The sequence below is a fragment of the Apium graveolens genome, chromosome 6 (genome assembly GCF_009905375.1).
Source record: "Apium graveolens cultivar Ventura chromosome 6, ASM990537v1, whole genome shotgun sequence".
In the NCBI taxonomy this organism is placed as follows: Eukaryota; Viridiplantae; Streptophyta; class Magnoliopsida; order Apiales; family Apiaceae; genus Apium; species Apium graveolens.
In genome coordinates this window covers 138,805,641-138,812,889 of record NC_133652.1, presented here as the reverse complement: position 1 = coordinate 138,812,889, position 7,249 = coordinate 138,805,641, and the positions used below count along the sequence as shown (strand labels likewise).

Below are 7,249 nucleotides of genomic sequence, written 5' to 3'. Positions count from 1 at the left end.
GTTTTAAGAATAAAATCACTTTTATTTTAAATTATTGAAACATTCATAATTTTAGACATCGTAGATTACTTTTAAATTGTTGATGTCGATTGTCAAAGATTTAGTAATTTTTGATATTTCAGTTAAATTGATTTAGATTAGAAAACACATATAAAATAAAATAAAGGAAGTAAGCCCCTTTAAGTGGTTAAAAAATATAATTATTAAAAATATTTTAAGTTTTTTAGAAATATTCTAATGTTATTATTTATTTTAACAACTCACTATTTTAATTTATTCAAAATCGTAATTTTAGTCGATTTTATCATAGACTCCTCTAATAAAAGTGTGAGGTGAAATTTAGGTTTAAGTTTAATTAGAAATTATTTGTTAAAGTAATCAAGCTCTAGTGATATGTATGAAATTAATTAAATTATTTATTGTTAAAATATTTATTATTTTTTTATTAATTCAATCATTTACTTTGAAATTAGTATTAAATTTAATTAAAAAATTTAAAATCTTTATACAAGTGATTAGTAATTATTTATTATATATTATATACAAAAATTTTATCCGAGCCGAGTTTACCGAATTCAAGCCGAGTCCGAGCTAAACGAGCCGAGTCCGAGCCGAACATACTAAAAACTTGGCTCAGCTCGTTTAATTATACGAACTTGTTTTTTAGTTTGCGATCGGCTCGTTTAAGAAAACGAGCCGAGCCGAGTTCACTTAAACGAGCCGACCCCGAATTTTGTTTACGAACGGCTCTATTCATTTATTTCTCTACAATTTGACAAAGCTGAAAGTGGATGATTAATACATGTGTAGCATAGCTTGACTTCATCTCCGTGGATTGAGAGTTAAAAACTGGGAACCGATGGTTCTAGGTGGCATATGCTTATTGTGTGGGTATGGCTGAGCAATCGATTTCCGTTATTTTGCCAGGGGATCTCAACTTCTCTCCATGTCTCCTTTCATATGAGGTAATTGCCTGATATTTTTGGAAATTCACTCAAACTTGAGTCTTGACTTGATAGCAAACTAATGGCTTTGTTAAATGATCTTTAAATAGATATCACTTTTTGCGTGATTTTTTTTATCTTTAGAGACAATCTAGGACTGAATTATTGTAAAAAAAAGTAGGGGGGAGCCGCCAACATTATAATTTATGTGTGTGTATAAATGACAAATCCAGGTTGATAAAGTTTTGGAACATCAATGATTATGAATGGGGAGGGTTAAAATTGGATTAGTTTTAAAAAGAGTTTTCCCAAAAAAATTGTTATATATATGCGGCTTATCATCATCATTTCAGATTCATATTTTGCATCTGAAATCATGACGACAACAAACTCTATAGAAGATAGCCTCTCTTAGGGTCACCTTTATTTGTCTATTCATTTTTATAACTATATTACAATAGTTTTAAGGGAACAAATGGTATTGAGTTAAAATAGAGAAATTGAGTATATAGATAGGAAACTCAGAAAGGCAAGGAGGAATATTTATTTTTTCTTTCTCTAATTTTCCATTATAATATGTGTTGACAAATTCTAAGTTTAATTAATTTCTATAATATTAGGAATATAATGTGACAATTTAACATATGCAAGAGTAGATGTTGGATTTCGAACATTTACATGTAGTCCTGTACTTTAATCTTTGTAAAAACAGTGTATATCTAAGAGTATTGTAAGAGATCTTTATTAATCATGTTTATATCATTGGGTTGTACTTTCACATATGATAAACCTGCTATGTTTATTTTAGTTTTCTTGGCTGGTTCTCATATAGAGGATGAGGAATTTATATTGTCTTGTCGGTTTTTAATTTGCATCAATGTTTCAGTATCTCCTGTAGACTATATTCGTTAAAAAGTATTCTAAAATGCAGGTTTTCAGTGTCATGGTGGTTATACCAGCCTAAACCAAAGATTGCACGAGTTCAGGATGTTTGTTTTTATTAGAATATGGATGTACACCCGGTCCTCAGACTTGGAAAATTGCGCAGGTAAGGTAATTTCCTTCCTATTGTCTAGACTCTTTACTTTCTTTGCCATTACATCACCATTATCACCTACCATTTAGCCTCTTAATGTGGAGGATAGTCTTTTTCTTCAATGCATTAAAGCTTACTATTTAGATTAATTAAGGAACTTATTACAAATTGACAACATAATAATTTCAAATGTTTAAGTCCTTCTCCGTAGGCGTTCAAACTAGCATACCTCCATAAAGTACAATTTTTTCATATATCTATATTTTACTAGGAATCTAGCATAACTATGATATTAAATCATCATTGGTTAGGCCTTTACTACCTAGGAAATTGCAATCCAGGTTCTCACTGCTTAATATATGGAACTAGGCTTCTATTTTCATTCACCTAATTCTTTGCATCTGCATCAAAATTTTAGATTGCACATGTTAACGTAGAGATTTTTTCTTTTGACCAGAGGTATAAACCTGGAGGTTTGAACATTTGTATACCTAGGAATTCTTGCCCACTTCCACACACATTCAATTTATATTAGAAGTAATTATATATTAATACTATTAAGCTAACTAATTCGTAATCCCTAATTAAACTTACTGAATTCATAAATTTCACTATTTTTTTGAATGGGATCATGGGCACTTGCTTTTGAATGTCAAAAGTAGAATTTTTAAACTTATTATAAGTCTAGATTTCATCATGTAGTAAAATCGTACTCACTGAAAAAGATATATTTATGTTAACCTACAATTGCATACATCTTGCTCTGGCATATGTGTGACATCTCTTTATATTACTTGGTGGATTCAGATTTGAGTACTTAGAAATAGTTTTTTATTTCAGTTGTAGGGTGGTTGGTCATCTGCATTGAGGATGCATTGAGGATGATTCTGGCATGGTAAACTTAACGTTGTTTAACAAAGAAGCCGAATTCAATTCCAACTTTTATGCGAAGACAAGTTGTTACATTTGTAGGCTGAAAATGGAACTTAGATTCGTTTGTCCATTGTATGCTCAGATGTGACTTAAGCCGTAATTTCCCCTTTTCGCTAATTATTGTGTAAGCCATAACCTGATTTACTTTCTAAACCAATATTTTTCATGTTGTGTTAATTACAATCCAACCAACCTCTCTCAAATAACTAACTTATTTGATAAAGATGTGCACAGACATGCTCGTAGTCAATGTCCAAAAGAGCATTAATGTAACTGATAGAATTTTTTTGTTTTGAAACCGTACTAGAAAATAGCTCGTGCCTCGCACGGATTATTATGCTATTATTATATTATTAATAGCCCAACATGGATCAAATTTGAGACATTTTATTCCACTAATTCTTGAGACAATTTATTACAACTAAGAATCCATGTCAAAGCCACCCAAATACTTTTTTCCCAAACAGCTACTCTGTAAAATTTTATAAGCCTATATGGATTCCAAACCCCCCCACTTTCTCTAATTCTGGTACCACATCAAACATCGATTCTATTTTTGTTTTGGGGTAATTATATCTTCTTTTAGCAGTTTGTGCATACAATAACAAACCCATTTGTATGTACACACATACAAACAACAAGTTTCATCTGAATTGTTATCTGTGGAGTTATACTTGATTATTTATTTCTTATTTCACTATTTTCTTGATTACAAAAAACACAAATAGTAAGAAGATGAATCACGAAGCAATAGATAATCTCTTTAATCTCTTCACATTTGTAAATCACAATCTCAATATTGTTGAAAATCGACTCGAGAAAGAGTTTCAAAAAGCATATCCCCAAAATGTAATTTATAAGCTCTCATTTCCTTTTGAATTTGTTCAATTGTTTGTTTTTGTGTGTGTTTGTGTGATTATGCGTGTGTGCTTGTGTTGATGACCCCGTCTTGTGTATATACCCAAATGAACCTGTATATCCGCGGCTTATTAAAAGTTGCCCACCATCTTTTTTGCCGATTGCAAAGAACCATCCCTTGAATTGTGTTTTAGGCCATCTATAAATTACCATGTTTTAAGAATGTTAAATTCATGTATCTCTATGTTGAGAACTATTCAAATTATTCATAGGTATAAATTAATTCACTTTTTTGGAGTTTTTATTTTTATCAGACCAAGAACAACGAGGAGCTGTTACGGAAGATTCATGAATTAAACCAATGCAAACATCTGCTAGGGTGAGTACCTTTTTTTAAAACTTCTATCCTTTTTGTGGTTTAATCATTTTGCTAGCTACTGGATTGTAAACAATGCTAAACTCTCTTATTGTAATCATCTCCTGCAGAATGTAGGCGTTATTGGGCCTTACTATGACAAGATTTTGGCTGAATTTCAGCTCTCTGAATTATGAGACAACAAGTGGTGCTAATTTTTTCTCATCCTTCTTTTTTACATATTAATTTTTTATGTGTTTATAATTGAAGTTATAAGAATTTGAAAACCATAAATTTATCCTAACACCAGTAACAAAATCTATCATTTTTCTTGAGTATAAATACACCCCTTCTCACAAATGTTTCGTATCATCTCATATTGTTATTTTCATACAGTCTTGTTACATATAAAGTTCAATCATCTTAATTTTTTCATCAGCTAACACTAAAAAACATGCAAGCACCACTGCTGGTCAGGTCATTCGATACAAAGGTAATTCTAATACATATATTTATGGAGAACGATTTTAACGCGAGAATGAATTTATATATGTAACGATATTTAAATATTTTTCTTTTGTATTTATTGTGTTTGTTGTTATGTACATGCACAACTGCTACATCATGAAATGCAGGAAAGCCACTCGTGATGGAGGAAGTACCTCGGAAGCTTGAAGTTCAAATCAAGATCCTAATCACTTCTCTCTGTCACACTGATGTTTACTTCTGGGAGGCTAAAGTACGCTTAAATTTTCATAAGTTATGCCCTTATTTACTAAGACTGCATACGTCAAGATTTTTCATGTGACTTTTTATACAATAAATCTTCATTCGATTATAATGCCTAATCATTACTCAGTTATTCCAAGGACAGACCCCTGTTTTTCCTCGAATTCTTGGGCATAAAGCATGTAGGTATGTTAATTATAACTCTTAAAATTTCCTGATAATTTATCTTAAGATGATATTAATTATCCATGATGTGTTTATATCGTTCTTCCTTGTGTAGGATTGTGGAGAGCGTTGGAGAGGGTTTGACAGATCTGGCATCAGGTTATCATGTCCTTCTTGTCTTCACTGAAGAATGTAAAGAATGTGCCTACTGCAAATCAGAGGGAAGCAATATGTGTGATCTCCTCAGGATCAACACTGACAGGGTGTTATGCTTAATGATGGAGAGTCACAATTTTCAATCAATGTCAAGCCCATCCTACACTTCGTTAGAACATCCACCTTTAGTGAATACACTACAATGCATGTCAACCGTGTTTCCAAGATCAACTCCCCTGCGTCTCTCGACAAAGTTTATATCCTTAGCTTTAGAATTTCAACTGGTAAGGATGTTGATCTAATTTTATAGAATATATCAATTTTCTGAGCTACACGAAAGATACTATTTTTTGTGTTATATAGAATTGGGTTCCACTCTGAATATTGCAAAATCCAAGAAGGGTTCCATAATGTTTATTTTTGGACTGGGAGCTCTAGGCCGTGTAGTAAGTTCTCGACCATTCATCCAATAGTTTCTCCTTGTTTTTCTGGTGTTTTATAGTATATTTTTATTCTTTTATTAGGCCGCGGAAGGAGCTAGAATTGATAGGGCTTCTAGAATTATCGGTGTTGATCTGAACCCAAATAGATTTGAGTCTGGTAAGCTATTAATTACAGCATGTAAGATATCAATGAAACATGGATTATAGTAGTGGAGAAATGACTAATGAGATAACTTAATATTGAATTTATAGCAAAGAAGTTTGGCGTGACAGAGTTTGTGAACCCAAAATACCACAACAAACCAGTTCAAGAGGTTCTTTTACCGAACATTTTGCCTACCAATTCCTCCTAATTTAGTTTTACCTTGCTTGTTTATTTAAATGTTTTTATCACTGTCATTGCGTATGTGATATTTGAAATGACCAATGGAGGAGTCGACAAAGTATTGAGTGCACGGGACATGTAGCTGTAGTCTCAAGCATAAACAGGATGATCCACCACATGTTATTTATTTTAGTAGATACTGTAGAACAGCCACTATTATACAAGCCTAGGACAAGGCCAACCATTAGTGTTTTGGTGTTTTACATAATCAGTAACAGCTTGGCTAATGTGCATCACAATCGTAACAATTTATGAAGATCGCAAATGATGTTAAATATCAAAATTTTAAAAGTTATACTAGAACATGACCCGTGCCTTGCACGGGTTTTCATGCTAGTTATTTTATTAAAGGCTAAAGAGTTGATATTTGCGAGAAGATGCCACAGGGGTGTAATAAATTGGTAATTATTCTCAATTTTTTAAGACACCTTCACCCTTTTAATAAAATGACATCTAAAAATATCTCCAATAACCTTTTTATTCTAACTCTTAACTAAAAAATTGAGAAGTAAAAATAAAATTGTTACTTCAAAAGACTCTTAGAAGCTCTTTATATCACTAAGAGTATCTTCTCTCTCCTCAACTTTAAGAACATAGTTACACTCTTAACTATTATTATATTATATATTCTTAACCCCACTGATATGAGCATATAATTAGCCTAGAAATATAAGTAATTTTGAATTAATTAGACCTGATACGGTCCAATAACGAAGCCCAATTAATGAGGCCCGAAGCCCTGATTATTTATTAATTTCGTAATTAATAAATAGAGAGGATTACTAGCTCATTAAATGAGTCTTATCAGTGATATAATTCTATAAAAGATAGTCTCAAGGGCACTTACACCAACAAAAAGTCTGATTCCTTTATTCTAGGACTTCAAAGTCTATCCAAAGTCTGAGAACTTATTCAACAAATCTTCTAACCCTAGTTCAATTCATGGACATCCCACATCTATATAAAGGGTCTTACGCCATCAATCAGAACTACGTTTTTTTGGCTTGATTCTCTAATTCACAGAGATACGTAGGCATCTCGTAAAGGCAAGATTTGAGCTACGAAATACGAGAGCAACCATTAAAGGCCTTGAGCTCCTGAACCCTAGCAATAAATATAGCGATTATCCATAACATTTGGTGCCGTCTGTGGGAAAGCATAACAACAACCATGGCGAGAACATGGAGTGGGAACAACGTCATTGAAGGAACACCAGCTGGAACCACTCAAACGATTTCATCAACG

At 32.3% G+C, this 7,249-nt stretch overlaps 1 pseudogene; it reads left to right on the top strand.

The window, feature by feature from the left end:
* The first annotated feature begins 746 nt into the window (after nt 1–746).
* On the top strand, nt 747–6,180 carry LOC141663968 (alcohol dehydrogenase 3-like; annotated as a pseudogene).
* Nucleotides 6,181–7,249: the final 1,069 nt, after the last annotated feature.